Source organism: Furipterus horrens, unplaced genomic scaffold (genome assembly GCF_987537825.1).
Source record: "Furipterus horrens unplaced genomic scaffold, mFurHor1.1.pri manual_scaffold_12, whole genome shotgun sequence".
Taxonomy (NCBI): domain Eukaryota; kingdom Metazoa; phylum Chordata; class Mammalia; order Chiroptera; family Furipteridae; genus Furipterus; species Furipterus horrens.
Genome location: NW_028327182.1, coordinates 42,131,087 through 42,151,401, shown reverse-complemented (window position 1 = coordinate 42,151,401; position 20,315 = coordinate 42,131,087). Strand labels below are relative to the sequence as shown.

Genomic DNA, 20,315 nt, shown 5'->3' with positions numbered 1-20,315 from the left:
CTCCACATCTTCGCCAGCACTTGTTGTTTGTTGATTGGTTGATGATGGCCATTCTGACTGGTGTGGAGTGGTATCTCATTGTGGTTTTTATTTGCATCTCTCTGATGTCTAGTGATGTTGAGCATTCTTTCATATGTCTATGGACCCTCTGTATATCTTCCTTGGAGAAGTGTTTGTTCAGGTCCTTTGTCCATTTTTTAATTGGACTGTCTGTCTTTGTGTTGAGATATGTGAGTTCTTTATATATTTTGGAGATCAATCCCTTATCTGATGTATCATTGGCAAATATGCTTTCCCATATGGTTGGTTCCCTTTTCATCTTGCTGATATTTTCTTTTGTTGAGCAGAAGCTCTTTAGTTTGATGTAGTCCCATTTGTTTATTTTTTCCTTTATTTCCCTTGCTTTAGGAGATGTATCAGTGAAAATATTGTTATGTGGGCTATCTGAAATTTTCCTGCCTATGTTTTTCTCTAGGATTTTTATGGTTTCATGTCTTAAATTTAAGTCTTTGATCCACCTTGAGTTTATTCTAGTGTGTGGTGTAAGTTGGTGGTTAAGTTTCATTTTTTTGCACGTCCCTGTCCAATTCTCCCAGCACCATTTGTTGAAGAGGCTCTTCTCATTCCATTTTATGTTTCTTCCCCCTTTATAGAATATTAGTTGACTATAGAGGCCTGGGTTTATTTCTGGGCTCTCTATTCTATTCTATTGATCTATATGTCTGTTTTTATGCCAGTACCAGGCTGTTTTGATTACAGTGGCCTTGTAGTATAGTTTGATGTCAGGTGTTGTGATTCCTCCTATTGCGTTCTTCTGTGTCAAGATTGCTGTGGCTATTTGGGCTCTTTTTTGGTTTCATATAAAATTTTGAAGTATTTGTTCTAGGTCTGTGAAATACGTTTCTGGTATTTTAATAGGGATTGCATTGAATCTGTAAGTTGCTTTGGGTAGTATGGACATTTTAATGATGTTGATTCTTCTCATCCATGAACATGGTATATGCTTCCATTTATTTGTATCTTTTTTAAAAAATTATTTATTTATTTACTTATTTTTAACTTATTTTATTTTCAGAGAGAGGAGATAGGAGAAAGAGAGGGAGAGAAACATCACTGTGTGGTTGCCTCTCACTCATGCCCCCAACTGGGGACCTGATATGCAACCTAGTAATGTGCCCTGACTGGGGATCGAACCAGTGACAACTGGCTTGCAGGCCGACCCTCAATCCACTGAGCCACAGCAGCCAGGTATTTGTATTTTCTTTAATTTCTTTCTTCAGTGTTATGTAGTTTTCCAATTACAGGTGTTTTACCTCTTTTGTTAAATTTATTCCCAGTTACTTTATTTTTCTTGTTGCTATAGTAAGTGAGAATTTTTTTTCTAGTTTCTATCTCTGATATTTTATTGTTGGTGTATAGAAATGCCTTTGATTTCTCAATATTGATTTTGTACCCTGCTATTTTGCCAAATTTACTTGTTAGGTTGGGCAGTTTTTTGGTGGAGTCTATAGGGTTTTCTGTGTATACTATCATGTCATCTGTAAATAGTGACAGTTTTACTTCTTCTTTTCCAGTTTGGATGCCTTTTATTTCTTTTTCTTGTCTGAATGCTGTGGCTAGAACTTCCAATACTGTGTTGAATAGGAGTGGAGAGAGTGGACATCCTTGTCTTGTTTCTGATCTCAGGGGGAATGCTTTCAGTTTTTGTCCATTGAGTATAATGTTGGCTTCAGGTTACTTGTATATGGCCTTTATTACATAGAGGTATGCTCCCTCTATTCCCATTTTGCTGAGTGTTTTCATCATAAATGGGTGTTGTACTTTATCAATGCCTTTTCAGCATCTATTGATATGATCATGTGGTTTTTGTCTTTCATTTTGTTTATGTGGTGTATTACATTTATTGATTTGCAAATGTTAAAACATCCTTGCATCCCTGGGATGAATCCCACTTGATCATGAGTTATGATCATTTTAATGTGTTGCTGGATCTTGTTTGCCAATATTCTGTTGAGGATGTTAGCATCTATGTTCATCAGTGATATTGGCCTGTAGTTTTCTTTCTTTGTTGTGTCTTGACCTGGTTTTGGAATAAGGATAATACTGGTTTCACAGAAACAGGTTGGGCGTCTTCCCTCTTCTTGGATTTCTTAGAATAGTTTGAGAAGGGTATGTGTTAGTTCTTCCCTAAATGCTTTGTAAAATTTGCCTGTGAAGCCATCTGGTCCAGGGCTTTTGTGTGCCAGGAGTCTTTTGATTACTGTTTCAATTTCACTCTTTGTTATGGTCTGTTCAGGCTTTCTGCTCCTTCTTGATTTAGTTTTGGAAGATTGTATGTTTTGAGAAATTTGTGCACTTCATCTAAGTTATCAAGTTTCTTGCCATATAGTTGTTCGTAGTAATTTCTTACAATTCTTTGTATTCCTGTGATATCAGTCGTGATATCTCCTCTTTCGTTCTGATTTTGTTTAGTTGGGTTCTCTCTCTCTTTTTCTTGATGAGTCTAGCTAAAGGCTAGTCAATTTTGTTTATCTTTTCAAAGAGCCAGCTCCTACTTTTGTTGATCTTTTGAATTGTTTGTTTAGTCTCTATGTCATTTAGTTCTGCTCTGATCTTGATGATTTCCTTCCTTCTACTCACTCTGGGCTTTGTTTGTTGTTGTTGTTCTAGTTCTTGTAGCTGTAGGGTTAGATTTTTTATTTGGGATTCTTCTATCCTTTTTAGGTAGGCCTGTATTGCTATGAACTTTCCTCTGAGGGTTGCTTTTGCTGTGTCCCGAGGTTTTGGGCTGTTGTGTGTTCATTATCCTTTGTTTCTGGAAACTTTTTGATTTCTTCCTTGATGTCATTTAATGAATATTAACTCATTCATTATTTAATAGCATGTTATTCATTCTCCATGAGTTTGAATGTTTTTGAGTTTTTTCTTTGAGGTTGATTTCTAGTTTCAAGGCATTGTGATCTGAGAAGATGCTTGATATAATTTCAATTTTTTTGAATTTGTTGAGGCTTGTTTTGTGTCCTACCATGTGGTCTATCTTTGAAATGGTTCATTTGAATTTGAAAAGAATGTATATTTTGCTTCTTTGGGATGAGAAGTTCTCTCTATATATATCAATTAAGTTCATTTCTTCTAGGGTGTTATTCAATGCCTCTATAGCATTGGTGTTTCTTTGCTTCAAAGATCTGTCCATTGTTGACAATGGAGTATTAAACTCCCCTATATGAGTGTGTTGCTGTTGATATATTTTTTGTGGTCTTCTAATATTTTCCTTATATATTTTGATGTACCGATGTTGGGTGCATATATGTTTACCAGGGTTACATATTCCTGATGGATTGTTCCCTTAAGTATTATAAAATGTCCTTATTTGTCTCTTTTTATGACCTTTGCTGTGAAATGTGTTTTGTCTGATATAAGTATTGCTACATTAGCTTTTTTTTCATGTTCATTTGCTTGGAATACTTTTTCCCATCCTTTCACTTTCAGTCTGTGTAAATCTTTTGTTTTGAGGTGTATCTCTTGTGGACAGCATATATGTGGTCATGTTTTTGTATCCATTCCGCTACCCTATGTCTTTTGATTGGAGCATTTAATCCATTTACATTTAAGGTTCTTATTGACAGATATTTATTCATTTCCCTTTGTACCTTTGTTTCTCTCCCTCTCTCTTTTTCTTACAGCATTTCCTTTAGCATCTCTTGCAATGCTGGTTTGGTGGAGATGTATTCTCTTAGTCTTCCTTTGTCTGGGAAACTCCTTACTTCATCTTCCATTTTGAAGGAGAGCTTTGCTGGGTAGAGTAGTCTTGGTTGTAGACCTTTGTTTTTCATTGTTTGAAATATTTTTTACCATTCCTTTCTGGCTTGTAGTGTTTCTGTTGAGAAGTCAGTTGATAGCCTTATTGGAGCTCCCTTGTATGTTATTTGCTGTTTTTCTCTTGCTGCTTTTAGAATTCTCTCTTTGTCTTTGAATGTTGTCATTTTAGTTATGATGTGCCTTGGAGTAGGCCTTTTGGGTTCATTTTCATTGGGACCCTCTGTGCTTCCTGGACTTGCATTACTTTTTCTCTCATTAAGTCAGGAAAATTTTATGTCATTAATTTTTCAATCAGGTTTTCTCTCCCTTGCTCCTCTTCTTCTCCTTTTTTTATCCTTATGATTCGAATGTTGTTTCATAATCTCATGTTGTCCTGCAGTTCTCTTAAACTCTCTTCACTCTTTTTCAGTCTTTTTTCATTTTGTTGCATTGTTTGGGAATTTTTTTCTATGTTGTCATCTAATTAACTGATCCAGTCCTTTGCTTTACTTAGCTTGCTTTTGCTTGATTCTACTGCGTCCTTCTGTTCAGAAATTGTATTCTTCATTTCTTCCTGGTTCCTTTTGATAGTTTCTGTGTCCCTTTTTATGCTGGTGTGGTTCTCAGTAAGTTTCTTATAGCTTTCCTGGAGCTCTTTATAGTTTCCCTGGGGTTCATTATAGTTTTCCTTGAGTTTGTCGAGTTCATTGAGCTTCCTCATTACTATTGTTTTGAATTCCATGTCTGATGGCTTGCTTGCTGCTATGTCATCTATTCTTCCTTCTGGGAATTCCTCCTTTTTTTTGGTGGAGTATTGTTTCTGTTTGGTGGGGTGTTATTCCACCTCCCCATTTTGGACACTGGTCTTGTTTCTGCTTCTTAGATTGATCTGCTTTTATTTTCTGCCTTTATGGTGTGAACTTCTTGCATACAGTTGTTGAGCTGCTGTCTCCAGTTGACACCACTTGGAGGGGACCAGTCTGCTTAAGTGATTCTCCCATAGCACTTGGGATGCTTCTCTATGACCTAGTCCGCTGCTCTCCCAGCTCTTTCTTAAGAGCTAGTACCCAAAACTTATTAAAAAGTGCCTCTAGTTCATTTCACTGTCCTTTGTCCTCAGCCAGAGGCAAGTGCATTCCCTTGTGAAGGCCAGAGGCGGGCTGATCCGTTGTGCACTGAGGTGGTGGGTCCAAGGCAGACTGGTTGCTCTCCTGTTCTGGTGGAGGGGGAGGCCTCTACTCTATGGTAGGCGGGTTTGTTGTGGGCCTATTGGGGTGGGTGGTGCGTTGATTTCATGCCCGTTGGGGCAGGTCTGGGTGGTGCCTGTGTGCTGCTAATGAGTTGGTTTTGTGTCTGTTGGGGTGGGGCCACGGGCACCTGTGTTCGATGGCGGTGGGCACCTGGGTGCGGTGGCCAGTGCATTGGTTTGTCACCTATTGGGGTGGGCTGGGGGTGTTTGTCCATGGTGACTGGTGTGCTAGCCTCGCACCTGCTGATCTGCGCCCAGGGAGTTGTTCTTTTTTTTTCCATTTGAGCAGAGCCCTGGGCACCTGTGCACAGCAGAGGTGGGTGTCTGTGAGCTGCAGCCAGCCCGCTCTTCTTGCACGTGCTTGGGTGTGCCTGAGTAGTGCCTTGGCAAGTGACCGGTGCATTGGTTTGGCACCTATTGAGGCTGGCCAGTGCTGCCTGCACACTGCGGTGAGTGTGCCCAGCGAGCTGATTTTGTGCCCGCTGGGGCTGGGCCACAGGCACTTGAGCATGGCGGAGGTGGGTATCTATGCCTGGTGGCTGGCGCATTGATTTTGTGCCTGTTGGAGCGGGCCTGAAGGGCACCTGGACGCAGCAGATGGCGAGTTGGTTACATGCCTGGGCGGGTAGATGGGGGCGCCTCCCTGTGTGTACTCGCTGGACCCAGGGGAAGGGTTGGGGAGTGGGTGAGTGCACTTCTGCGCCTGTGCTCCTTAAGAATCTAGTCCCACTCCTAACCTCTCCCCCCTTTCGCAAAAAAAACAAAAGAGAAAAAGAAAAAAGAAAAACACATTCATACATACACAGCAGGACGCTGTTACTTGCCTCTCAGTGCCAGATGCCACTTGGCGCACTCCTGGCTCTGCCAGTAGGCAGAGCCCCGCTCTCCTCCCGATTCCTCTCTGGGGAAACCTGGGGTCACTAAAAAGTCTTTTTGTACTTCCAGCCACAGCTCAGGAAGCCAATCCAGTCAGAAATCCCATCTCATTCCCTTCTCCTCTGCTATCCTCACCAAACAGGTCACTCCCAGATGGTCTTCTCTGATCCAGCAGTGCCAAGGCTCACTGAGATGTTCTATTTGCAATTAGTGCAAACTACAGATAGGTCTCAGGAGCAAGAAAGTGCACCCTCCCCTCATTCCTCTGCCATCTTCCCAGATCTCTGTCTTAGGATTTTCGTGGCAACCTTAAGGAATTGTGACTCTAAGTAATAATAAAATATTGTTTTTATTATAGAATACTTATGATATGTATAGTGCTCAGTGCTTTGTAAACACTGTCTCATTTATACTTATTCCCTGGCTTAAACCTTAAAATTGTCCTGCAAAGCAGTGTATCTTTGCCATTTTATACAAGAAAACAAAGCTGAGACTTAGAATTTAGGTGAATTAGGACATACTAGTCCCAGGATTCAAACCTAAGTCATCTGCGAACTCTCTTACCCACTGCCCTGTGTAGTGATCCAGGAGGTTGCTTTCCCATGATACCTGGTCTGGTGTGTTATAAACATTCCCTTTAAGGAAGATGTGGCAGGAATGCTGGCTTATATAGTCTCACCCACATCAGCCTACAACAGAAACCACTTTGAGCATGACACTATTGCAATATATAAAAGTATGATGAGCCCTTCTTGTGACATAAAAATATACAACTAAGCTTACAAGAAACAATTTTATTTGGGGGTCTAGCTCTAAGGTAAGGCAGACTGGTGAAAGTGGGAGAGATGCACCACAGCTGAGGCTGTGAGAAGATGCTTCCCCAAAGAGCTGATCTTTGAATAAGCTCTCAAGCCTTGCTTCTCAAACAGCAGCTGTGGAGGGATGGCAATGGCCTCACCTCTGAGCTAGAAATGCAGAATCTCAGACCCTATCCTAGACCTACTGGATCAGAATCTGCATTTTAAGAAGACCCTCAGGTGATCTGCAGGCACATTAATGTTTGAAAAGCTCTGCTGTAAAGAATGTGTAGCCTTTCATACAGCGTAGCAAGTATAGTCAATAATATTGTAATAACTATGTATGGTAAGCCCTGGCTGGTTTAGCTCAGTGGATTGAGCGTCGGCCTGCGAGCTAAGTGTCGCTGGTTCGATCTTCCAGTCAGGGTACATCAGAGAAGGAAAACTCTGACTCCAAAAAACCTCCGCTGCCTTGCGGCATACCTCTTCAGGGGAAAGGCTAAGGGAGTAAACCCCGACAGAAAATCCGGAGCTGGAGTCCCTAAGGCGGTTTGACGTTGTAGTCAACACCGGCAACTCCTGCGGCGCACCTGAACCCAAGCTATATTGACTCCGTCTTTCCCTTGGACCCTTCAGCTGCGAAGAGAGGGGGGGTCTGCTGCATGGGCAACAGCAGACCCTCCATATTACCCTGCCCAGGCTCTGTAGCTTCAGCGTCATCGTAAGATGTCGATTCAACACGGGAGGAGACAGATACTACCATGTCACTCCCGAGTCGGACTGCACAGCCATTCTCGGCGGTGCAGATAGACTCTTAAGAAGTTACACCATCGTCTCTCGAGACGGACGGCTGCCGACGACGACGACTATGTATGGTGTCAGACGGGTACTAAACTTACTAAGGGGATCACTTCATAAATTATAAAAATGTCTAACAACTCTGCTGTATACTTGAAACTAATATAAAATAACACTGACTGTCACTATAATTTAAAAAAACAATGTATAGCATCTCAATAGCACATGTGGAAGACACAGCATGAGCAAAGGTATAGCTGCGGGAATGATTAAAGAAGTTCCAGGGGAATCTCATACCCAGTTGAGTTGTAGGATCAGCTGTGGAGTGCAAGATGGTGAGGAGTGGGAAGATAGGTAGGCTAAATTCATGGCCGATCTAAGAGCTATATCCTGTTGTAGTGGTAGTGGAAGTAACTTCAAGTTCTTGATCAGGAAATGATGTAATGATATTTTTATTTAATAGCCCCTTTAATGTTATAAAATATTTAAGCTTTGTGATAAATTTAGAACTTAACCTTTGTGTAATATATAATTCTTTTACATATTTTATTTCATCTTTACAGTGCCAAACAAATATATTATTAATAGGTATTAAGTTTATGGAGGTTATTAAAAGAAAATGGAGTAAATCCTGAAGGCAAACAGGAACACTTGAGAATTCTACTCTCATCACCCATTTAGTGCTAAGGATTTGATTGTTAAATTGACTTAGGAGATTTAAAAGCACACACAACCTCACCCTTCAGGAATAGATGGAGCAAGCAGGTGAATTATTTCCCACTGTATCTTGCATAGGTCAGGTCCTCCTTTGCTCTCTGTCTTAGAAAGGATCCCAAATTCCTTCCTCCAGGCTCCTTTGTTGAGGTTTCCTTGAGATACAGAAGCTATTTTATAAAGCTGTCAGCTGTCCTGAATAAGGCAAATAGATGAAACCACCAGGAACAAGGAAACAGATAAGAGTTGAATTCTTGAATTGAGAGGGGGCCTTGTCTGCCTTGAATTAAAAGAAGAGAAGAGGATTTTTGAAGGGCAGGGTGAGTCAACTGAATGCAATCTTCAACTTCAGATTGATAGCGGTATTTCTGAGACAAAATGAGTCAACAGAGACACTGAATGACTGGTCAAGAGGCAGAGACAAGAGAAGGATAAGTATAGCTAGACACAGGACATGTTCGGGTGGTTGGGTTTATCAGGGAGGATGAGCTAGAGGGAAAGGGGAGAGATAAATAAGCAAAAATTCTGCTCCTATACCTTGAGCTCTACTAACTAGAACATTCTTTGTTCCACCAGCTGGTGACTTAATCAGCTCCCACAATGAAGCTTAAAGACTACCAGTATAAGATATGATTGCTGGGTTCTGCAACAAGTCATACCTTGGAAGAACTGCATTGTACTCAGTCAGGTTGCGTGTCAGTGCTCTGCTCATGATCTAACAGTCCACCTGACACACTTAATCTTCCCCAGCACATAAAATGACACAAAATTTCCATTAAAAAAGCCCATCTGGAAAAGTGGAAAACCACACACAACAGTCATTGTCCATAGCTTGTAGACATATCCTGTTGGACAGAAGATGCAAAGACTCCCTACTCTGGCTAGGGTGTGTGTTCCTAGATTGGCCAAGATGGCCTCCCCAGATTCTGGTCACAAGCATGGTCTTTCTTAGCCATTGTTCTCTATGACCACATTTGAGCCAGGCATCAGGGTGATATTCCAGGGGCTTTACCAAGGTAATAGGCCATTTAAAAAAATTGGAGATTCAGGAATCACAGTTCCTTGTTTGCCAGGTAATAGACTAGTGTTTATTTGCATTTGTTCAACTTCATGATCAAAACTGGAGACAGCGTTAGAATTTACTCCCAGCCTAGAAATATTCATCTCTTAGCAATAGCTTTAGATACCTGTTCAAGCCCTTAAGGAACCCTCAGCTTAAATGACTTCTGCTTGGGCCTCTCCAGGGCCATTCAGAACAATTTCTTGGGGTGGGAGTCACAGTTAATAGATGCCGCTTTGTACCTAGGTTTTATCTCAAGGGATTTGTTTTTACTATAGGGTGATTGTCATTTTTTAATTAACTTGGATATTCTGGACTTAAGGGGAATTTAAAGGAACATGGGGGCTCAGTGTATCTTCCTGATTATTTTTTGCACGAATTTTAGTTTGGTGGAGACACTTTTTTTTCTACCATTAAAACTTGCAAAGATTGCTAACTTTCAGCCCTCTTGAATTATTCGCTTTAGCCATAAAGGGACTGGTTTAGTGATATATTTTCTTCCCTTTCTGCTCTCAGTGGACTATCTTCAATTGAAGCATATCCTTTCTTTATAAATGTAGTCAAATCCTTTCAATCCCTGACCCCTGTAATCTGGTTTTAATAGACACATGATCTGAATACCAAAATATGAGTACTGTGGTTTACCAGCATCTGTATAAACACATAACAAGAATGCAGGTCAGCCTCTTGACTCAGTACAGATAGTTCTCCATGGACTTCCTCAAAGTATCCTCCTCAGTGAATTACATATTTTAGAGTCTGTTACTTACAATTCCTTTCTCAATTTTGGAATTTGTTATGATTGTTTAGGGGACAAATAGAAATCCAACCACTGATTGGATTGAACATAAAAGGGGAACTTGCTATCATATTTAAATGAAAAGTTCAGTGATGGTTGAATCTAATTGCTCAGTGCCATCTCAGCTTTTCTTTGAAAAATGTTGGTTTTCTACTCAGATAAACACTTCTGACCAGCTTACATCTTCTTGGCTCAGCAACTCTGGAGGAAAAAATATCCTTTTATTAGTAATTGCAGAAGTAATCCTGGAGCTGATGCCCCACAGCCATGATTGGCCAAGGTGGGGAAATGTGCACTTATTTGAATCAATGACAACAGCTGGGAGGATGGAATTCTCTAGTTTAGCTGAGCCTGATTCCTGTGCCCATCATAGCAAAAAGGATAGAGAGTGTATCATACCCTATTCACGTGGATTGATTTGATAAAGAGTTGGTTTATCAAAAGAAAAATTGGATGTTGAGTAGGCAAAAGCAACAAATGTTCTACATGCCCTAATAGGTCAGTATTGTAACTAACTAAAGAAACTAGTTTTGTTAAATGTGGCCATACCAAATCTTGCACATTATTCAATAAGTCTCATATGATAAACAAATTCCATATAGTAAGCTTATGATCTTTTGGCCATTTTTCTAGTTTAGAATTGAGATGATGTTATGTGGTAAGAATTACACAGCAGTTGAGTGTGCTGGTGGGACCCTCACAAGTATTCCGTAAATACTGAGGAACCCCTTTTATGTGGTAGGCAGTGTACTGGCCACCAGGATACCAATTTGATAAAAAACATAGTTAATACATGGAAGAACTTATGATAGGGGTATAAAATATACTTTTAAAGAAATCACAATGTGATATGCAAATGCCTACAACAAAGGGCATAGTTGTCTTTTGAGACCCCACAAGGTTCTAGGCATTAGGTTTTTTGCTCTTTCCATATTTTCTCACTTAAATATCACAGCAAACCCTCAAGATAGACATTTTCCTAAACACGTTGAGCTATGAAGAGATAAAATATTCTGTCTTTGGTCATTCAGCTCATAAGTAGCAGAAGCCTTTGGGAATTCTATTTGGAAATACTGTACTTATTAGTAGCTAGGAATATTGAGAAAGCATGCCTATTCTCTAAGCCATCCAATAGCTTTAGAATCACTTGTTTGTTCCATCTTCTTCATCCTCTAGAGCATATCTGTTATGAAGTCCTAACAATTCTTCCTTCACAATGTTCCTTGGCTTTTCATTCTATACTTCTTCCAACTCATTGTTTAGGCCTTCAACAACTTGTACCTAAATTGTAGGGGACTTAGCTGATTTCCTTGCTTCCAATCTCTTTCTTACCACTACCTTAAAACTACCTAAACTCTTTAGCTTAGTATTATGGTCTTTCTCAACTGCACCACCGATTCAGACCTGTCCCATAGTGTCCTCCATAAGCCATCCACTCCAATTAACTAGTCTGTAAAATACTCTATGCCTGCCCTTTTCCATCCCTGACATTTCTGGCTGACTGTGATTTACCTGTAAACTCTGTAATCACTTCTTATTTGCACTTGCTATAACTTTCTCCATGTCATTTGGAACTTGTGACCTTCTCTGAACTCTGATGGTTTTATTTTTTTAATGTTTAACTGTTTTCTTTTACAGGCTTCAACTTTATATTATCACCAATACTTGATCAAATATCTGTTGATAAAGGGCTGAAAGTGCACAGATTACTGGTGGGCATGAGCTTTTGTACAGAGTAAGAATAGAGTGGTTCAGCTAAGAGAAAGTGAAGATGAAGTAAGGCACAGATGAAAAGTTACTTTTCAATATATATTCTTTTCTTGATTTGCCACATTCTCTGGTGGGGGGCAGGCCTCCTCCTTACAGGGTGGTAAGAATACAAAGTATGATCCTTGAGCCAATGACTATAGGTCAAGGACCAAAGTCTGTTTTACTGGCTCACTTGGGATTTAAGGCATCCCTGAACTGAAAGAGTAAAAGATTTCATTGATTTAGTTTTCTTCATGCAGCTATATTAATAAAATCAGCAGTTTAAAAGATAGTTTTATGTAGTATTTTAAGAGTACATAGTTTTGATAATATTATTAGGATGATGATGCAATGGGAAACATTTTAAAGTGAAGATTATATCATTTAAATCCTTGCTTTATGTTAAGGGAATTTTGTGATTAATGTTGATATTCTGTAGTGGTTTCCTGTGATTTTCTGTAGGTTAAAGCACTTAAGTAATTGATAAAATATCATTTGCTCCTATGCTACACTTGTAGACGATAGTTTGGTTGACTTCAGGGCTGAATTACTTTTCCTGAAATCATTTTACAGAAGGACCAAAATTTGCTGATAACTTTTCTTTTAGATGCCTGTACAGTTAAGACATAATAATAAATTGATTATGTAATGGGATAACAGAAACGTGAGAATGATATTTATTAAATAACTTAAAACTATTTCTCACTGTTTTGGGGTTCATCTACCTGAAGACTGATTTTAGGTTTTTTCAATGTATAATAAAAATATTAAAATAAAACCCATTAGGTTCATTTGTTTCTTTCAGTGTCAATGGCTTTAATTTCTAGAAGTCCTTGAAGACAGTAACATTGCACTTGATAATATTTCGCTCACTCGTCTCCAGAATGTTTGTTTGGTTGAGAAATGACAATAGGTCTCAGTATGGTACACAGAGAGATATATTCTAAATGGCACAAAAATTGTTTCTGGGCCAGGGAAGTATTAATTCAAGATTCTACAGAAGTTGATGCTTACTTACTCTGCCACATGGACACCATAATGCAGCCAAATTTGCACATTAGGAACTTTCTGTGGCTTCATTTTTTTCCTCCTCCAAACATATGTCACTAGTTTTAGGTAATAAGAAAGAGGAAATATGCAAAGACACAGGCACTATCCTGAATTAAGGGCCATCCCTGATGTTTAGGGTGAGAGTTACTTTAGTTTACTTACGGTGTGCGTTAGTGTGCAAAGGGACACATTGGTATCACACAGTCAGCAAAATAAAAAACCTTTTATTGAACCGATTGGAATGCAAATCCTGTTTTATAGTTCTGGTTCCTTAGTATTTCTGGGGAACATTAGAATGTCTGCTCCTTTTGTTTTAGTAAGAAAAGTAAACACTTTAGGGAATTCACTAAAATTCTCTCCTCTTAGTTCTTTTAAAACCAAACTGACCAAAAGGACCAAATTAAGGAGCTATCCACATTTTGGTCTTCCTGTGGTGGTGGTCGTTCCTGCCCCCATTGTTTGTTTTGCTTTATGTTGGACTCCAATAGAGACCAAAACTACATTTTATGAACTTACAGTTTGACAATATACTGGAAAATTGGGAAAACAGGCAATTTAAAGCAAATTTCTGCCACAAGGCTTTTAATACTGAGATGGATTTTTATCTAACAGAAGCAACAGAATGGAAAATGAGAGCACCAGCAGCTCAGAGCTGTAAACACAGCTTCCTGATGACACATCCCTAGGGGAACACATCATACAGTTTCTATATTATTCAGCTTGTCACTCTACTGGCACAGCACTGATTTTTGCCTCAGCAAATGTCTCTTTCGTGCAACTCCACCTGTCCTTCATTCATAAAGCAGTGTTTTAATAAGGTGGTTGTTTGCTGGAAACAATGATAATGCTAATAATGTAACACTAGCAATATAGCATATTCCTTATTATAGATCGTCTGCTGGCTGCCAAAGAGCTGGAGGAAGAGGAGGGAAAATGCAATCAAGAATTTAAACATCATAGCTGGATGTTTCCAAACATAAATGTCCAGATACTTAGCATTGTGGAGGTAATGTGTTTAATTGTTTGCCTTTTTCATATTTTATCTGAAGCTTTTGATGTTCTGTAGAGAGAGTTGTAGACTATTCTTCATTTTCAATATACTGAACAGCTTTTGTGATCATGAATGGCAACAATAATGCTGAAGATTGTCAGAGCCTAGGCCTGGCAGGGATTGTATGAGGTGAGGGAGAAGAGGAAATGAGACTCAGACTGTGGTTAAATGGGTCCCTCTCCTGGCTAATCTGTGTGGAAGCATGTGCCTTTTTAAAGAATCAGCTGGGTGGAGGGATCAGATCCTCTTAGCTTTCCGGAGACCCAGAAGCTGAATAAGCAGGCACTTCTTGGGATACCCAGTTCTAGAAAGAAAGCAAACTGTCTTTATGTTATTGAGGATACTGGCTTAAAGGGAATCTGGTCTCACTAAACTGAAGTAGAGTTGTTTCCTTCCTCAGACTGATGCCTCATCTGGCAATATTAAACAAAATCAAGCTCTTCTTCTTTTTACAACTCAGACTGCCTGTTCAAAAACAACTCATGCTTCTCACTGAACTTCTCCAATATCAGGTATTGGTACTTGTACTTAGAGTCATTGCCAAATGCTCCACTAAATTAAAACCCTGTAAATTAATGATCTCATCAAAGGTGGCTCAGTTTCAGAACTGGATTCATAGATCCTGGCACTAAAATAAATGCAACTCCCTCCTAAAAGTGAAAGAAAAAAGTCATTTACTGACATGCCTCTGCAGGAATCAATAACATTACAGATCACGTAAGGGCCAAGAATAGCCTGGGTGTGTTAATAACTCAGCCTGTTCACTGATGTTATTCAAGATGACTGGTTAAGGAACAGTCTGCACTGATGACTCCATGGCAGGAGGAACAATGTTGTCATTAATACGTGTGACTGTTTATCATTTCGAACATTTCACACATAAAATAGGACTGAACATAGGACTATTTACTGGGATTTAGACAGATGGTTTAATGTTTCTTTGGCCCTTAGCCTATCAGGCCACCTGTGGTTTTCTTCAGCCAAGGGCTTTCAAAAAATAATTGGTCTATAGCAATTTTCTAACAAGACTGACTGCAATATATTTCTCTAAATCTTTCCCTTTACCCTTAACTATCCCTTACAGTGGTTTGTGGTTAACAGACCTCCCTGACTGACACTGTTTTCCTCACATATAAGTAATTACTGACATAAAAGGAGATAAAGGAGCTGAAATTTCATCATTAATGGTTTCTTTGCTATGGAAAAGCTATTCAGAAATGATTAATTTGAAAAACAGTTCTTCCCTGATTAGACATTGCTTGAGTCTGGAGAAGCTGTCCCCTCAGAATCTTTTCAGTACAGGAAATGATAGCCCAACGTAGATGAATAACTGTGGGTGGCAAAGGATGCATATATGCGTTCATTTCAAAATGGTAGAGAAAAAGAGCAATTGTGTCTCTGTCTGAGGGATAGTAAATGTGCTTAGGGAGGAATAAAGAGGCTGACGATAACTTGCTCATAATATCAAAGTGAGAATCAAACACACTGGAAAAGCAAGCGGGATGCCTTTTTATGGAGGAAACTTCTATGCGGATCTTAATGACCCTCTGCACTGTGCTGGCCACCCACTGTTCAGCTCTCCAGGCCCTCTTGTGAGCCTTTTTTCCAGAACTACAGGACCCAGAGGCCATGGGACCCTGCAGATTGGCTTAGATGGATGCTTATTTGCTTATTCTTGTCTATGTCATTCTTTATCTTTCAAAAGAGGCCTGCTTAGGCCTAGGGAAGAGAAAAGCGATTACACAGCAGAGGTGGTTTAGTGATCAGATGTCTTTAATAGGTCAAGTGTCTCCTAACTGCACACTCAGGAGAGCTCCTGAGGGCTGGAAGCCTGAGGGCAGAGCCTGCACTTAGCTTTTCTCCTTAAAGAGCTAAGATGTCTTGCTGGAGGCTCAGATTCCCACTGACCCTTTACTCGGGGCTGGACTGGAGTCCTTGTTACTTTTGTGGCTGCTGGTGATGGCAGGGTCTTACAACAAAACTGGTGATTTCCTCACCTATGAGGAATAAGACCACTGTACTGGCATTGCTGTTCTATCCAATCACCTCCTGTTTAATTCTCAGCTCTAGGTGCCAAGCCTGGAGTTTCACCTGATGAATTTCAACAGTTTGCTGCTACGGGTGCTAGAGGTTGGCGGGCAGCTGAGCATCAGGGAGTGGGGCCTGGACTGTGAGCAGCTGTGTGGCCAGGCCCCGCAATGCCTGGTGGCCTTCGATGTGTTCAACTTTTTGCAGGAGCTGTTTCGGCTGGTGCATGTGGAGGTGGAGGTTGATCGCCATGGAGGTGTCCAAAGGCGCAGACATGGGCACACACATGCCCCTGGATGAGGTTGACCCCCATGAAGTCCCCAACAAAAACATGGTGTTAGCCTCCAGTGCTGGAACCCAACCTCTTCTGCCTCGACCTGTATTCTGGCTATGTCACCTTAGTGGGACCCATGTACTATGAGTGCCAGGACACCCATGAGCTGGACAGGCGGGTCCGGGATCGCGGTCCTGGGGCTTGTGCCACCACTTGCAAGGTCATTGTGCCCATCTAAGATTACAATGATGCTCTGTCAGACATTGCCATTACTCCATTGGCTGGCCCGAGTGCACACCAAGGTTAGTGTGGGCTGATGGAACCTAGTCGACCAGGCTCGAGATGCTAGAGGCGGGCTCCATCTCGCTGGTGCCAGAGGGGGCAGTGCACAGGAGCATGGTAGCGCTGGTGTGCCCTCACACAGGAACTGGGGTGCCAACGGGCAGGTGCGCTGCGCCCTCTACAAGAACGAGCAGCTCGCTGGTGGTGAAACTAGCATCTCTGTACTGAGAGCGCATCTCTGAGTACAACCTAATGCTGGTGGCTGAGGACTGCGGCGTGCCCCCGCTACACAGTGAGTATGGGTGAAGATAAGGACAACATCCAGTTCTTCACGCGACTGGTCTCTGAGGTGTCTGGAACAATCTGCCCAGGACCTGGACCCTTGCCGCACCTACTGGCTGCTGGAGGCCACTAAGTCGTCCCAGGACGACTACCTGTCACTGTTGGACCCTGTCGGTCCCTGGGGAGCTGTGCGCCCGACAGTGCCTTGACTGCGAGGAACTGGCTGAGTTGCAGCTAGAATTGGAGGCACTTGAAGGCTGCTCTCTACCGCTCCAGAGCCGTGCCCAGGTGCTGCTGCATGTGTTGGACCAGAATCACCACGCACCTTGGCTGGTGTCCCTGCTACTCTTCAGTGGCGCAGCCCTACAGCCTGTGTGCCCGGGGCTACCTGGTGACAGGACTGTAGGCAAGGGATATGGAACAGGGCCCTAATGCTGGGCTAACTTTCATTCTCCTCCGTGCTGACGGCAGCCCTGGTCCTAGCGCTACATCCAGCAACGGGTGAGAGCTGTCCCTGCAGCGCTGTCTGTCCCCACATTCCGCTGGCCCACGGATGGAGGTCTTGTCTTGGTGGTGCTGGACTTCGGCCTACCGGTCTGGCAGTGCAGGGCCACGTTGCTCCTCGTGTCTGAGAACTAGGCGCCACCTGGCGGAGAAGTGGTGCTGGTGCCACTGCCGCCAAACGGGAGGGAAGGACTCCCGGGCTGGTGTTCTGCTTCTGGAGCAGGGGGGCAGCCTGACCTCTCCATGGTCGGTGTTTTGGCTGGCGCCAGCTGCTTTGTGCAGGTGGCCAGCGCCGCGGTGACTTGTTTCTGCCAAGGTGAAGCTAAGACACGGAGGAGGAAGATTTAGTCTGAATGGGTGCCACGCGAGAAGTAGCCAGGTTGGCCCAAGTCACAGAGCCTCAGGTGACAACCAGGGCCTTCTACCTGAGTTCTTTGTGGACACACCATCCCTTTCCATTTCCGCAAAGGCCCAGGAGGGCGAGTCGGCTGAGAGATTTTCCAGCCAGGAACAGTGTACAGGACAGTGGTGCATTCTGTTTCCCCAGTTCTTAAGAGGAGAGGTATTCCGTGGGCCCAAGTAAAAGTACCCACAGCTTTCATAGTGTTCTCGTTAACATTTAGTACATTTTCTTACTAGGAATGTTATGAGAATTTAGTGCCTGGTCAGGTTTGGGACTTCAAATGGCTAATTTTCTGGAACTTCTTATTTATTATTTGAGGGAAAATTTCTCACATGAGACCTGATTGATGGTCCATGTCTATTTCTCCTGTTTTTGTCCCTAGTAACTTCCTTATGAGTCCAATTTGATGTCAAATGCTGTCTTCCTGAAGCACCCCAGATGAGGGATATGCCTGTGCTGTCGGTTTTGATACAAAGGGCAAAATATCATTAACTGCTACTCTCACCCCTCTTTTAAAATAGGATTTAGCCTTGGTTTCTTTTCATTACTGACCCCTGTGTAGAGAGGATAAATTTGCTGAAAGTTTAAGGTAATTTCAGAATATTGATTGTTGTTTCTAAGCAATGTGTTTGACGTTTTGTACATTTTTATGGACAATAGAGGGATTCGTTCCTTTTCACTTCTTGTACACATTCAAAACCAGATGAATTTTAGTGTGAAGTATAGTGGAAAATGAGACAGCTAATTGAATGATAGCAATTCTGATATCAGTAGAGAGGGCTTCAAGAAAACATCTTTTGAAAGAGTGTAAAGTAAGAGGGTAAGTTCAAACCTGTGACTTTGAAGCTCTTCCTCTCATTGTCTTTATAATATTATGAGTAAGAAAAAAACTCAACACTGGTCCCAACTGTGCATTCATAGAGTGGGGTATGCTGAGTGCTGCTGAACTGAGCTAACATTTTTTCACGCCTTATTATTTTGCTTGTTTTATGTATTTTAGATACTTTACACTTACTGATTTATTTATTCCCCTTCATAAATCCAATGAGGTAGAAAACCAAGGTACAGAGAGTTTAAGAAACTTGCCCAAGTGTTGGCATTAAAATCTTAACCCAGGAATTCTGGCTTTAAATTTCTGGTTCTCAATCACCCTACTAAACTGCCTCTCTATTAATGCAAAAAGATTAAAACACCTAAAAATCAGAGTATTGTGGTTATTAATACTAAAATAATTTTGTGCCACAAGCACTAAGGATAATTTCCCAAATACTGGCATTCTAAATGAGAATAGCATATGAATTAATAAGTTTCATATGGGCCAGGATGCCATTTGCTGGGGATGTATGAATATGTGGTTTTGTTTGGCTTTGCGTTGTTTAGAGAATCTTGCAACAACACAACCTCATGTTATTCAATCCACCTCCTCTGCTATGTGGGGGTTTACAGGCCAAAATCTCTGTAATAGTGTCTGGTTCTGGAGAGGTAGCTCCTATGAAGAAAGTCATAGTCACTTATGATGTACTTTTTCTTAGTCTCCATGAAAGTAGGCTCTAGATCTTTTAGTCCCTTAAAGAAAATACCCTAATTTAAAAGATGAGTTCTAATGGCATTTACTATTGACTTAAGTGCGTCTTTGCCATAATGTATATTTTTGCCCACTCTATGTCTAATTCCTTCAATATTTTTTAAATGAGATGACTTCTAGCAATTTCTGCATCTTGATGCCCTTCTTCTGAATACTCTGTAGTTTGTAAATCTTTCCTAAAATGAGGCACTTAGAGTTGATCACAGTACTCCAGAACCAGACACTATAGTGAGCTCCACATTTATATATCCAATTGCTTACTTAACATCTCCATTTGGTTATCTAATGGACACGTTACATGTTCAAAATTGATTTTTATTCCCCAAACCTGTTCTCTCTTTAATGTTTGTATCTTGGTATATGACACCTCTCTATTCACTTAGTTGCTTGCTTTGCCCCAAATCCTCCAGTCAGTCTTGATTTGTATCTTTCCAATTCATCAGCAAATCCTATTGGATTTACTCTAAAAATATATTCTCAATCAATGTTCTTCTCACTACCTTTGTTGCTGCTAGTCTTGCCCAGGCACTATCATCTCTTGCTTGGACAATTGCAATAGTCTCAAAAGTAGCCTCTCTGCTTCTGTGTTCTCTCCATATAGGAGCTAGAGTGATATTACTTCATTAATCAGATTACATTACTCAACTCTCCAAATATTTCTCACTTAAAATGCAATCCAAAATCCTTACCATGGTGTCCCAATTACTACTGATGCTGTGTAACAAACAAGCTGAAATATAGCCATTTAAAATAATCATTTTATTATACTTTTGGGTTCTTTGGGTCAGTTTGGACAGGGTATAGCAGGGATGGCTTGTTTCTGCTCTGGTCTTTGAAGGCTTAGCTGAGATGTGATAGCTAGGAGCTGGAATCATTTGAAGGGTTATTTAGTCACATGTCTGGCATATGGACTAGAATAACTGATAGTCTAGGATTGAAAACTTGGGGGTGGGAAGAGGTCCATATGTGCCTGTTACATGTGACTTGACTTTCTAACAGTGTGGCAGCCTCAAGAA

General features: G+C 41.1%; 1 pseudogene; it reads right to left on the bottom strand.

Annotated features, from left to right (window-relative positions):
* Positions 1-17,442: 17,442 nt before the first annotated feature.
* Positions 17,443-20,315, bottom strand: part of LOC149996058 (proteasome subunit beta type-1 pseudogene) — a 35,132-nt pseudogene continuing 32,259 nt past the window's right edge.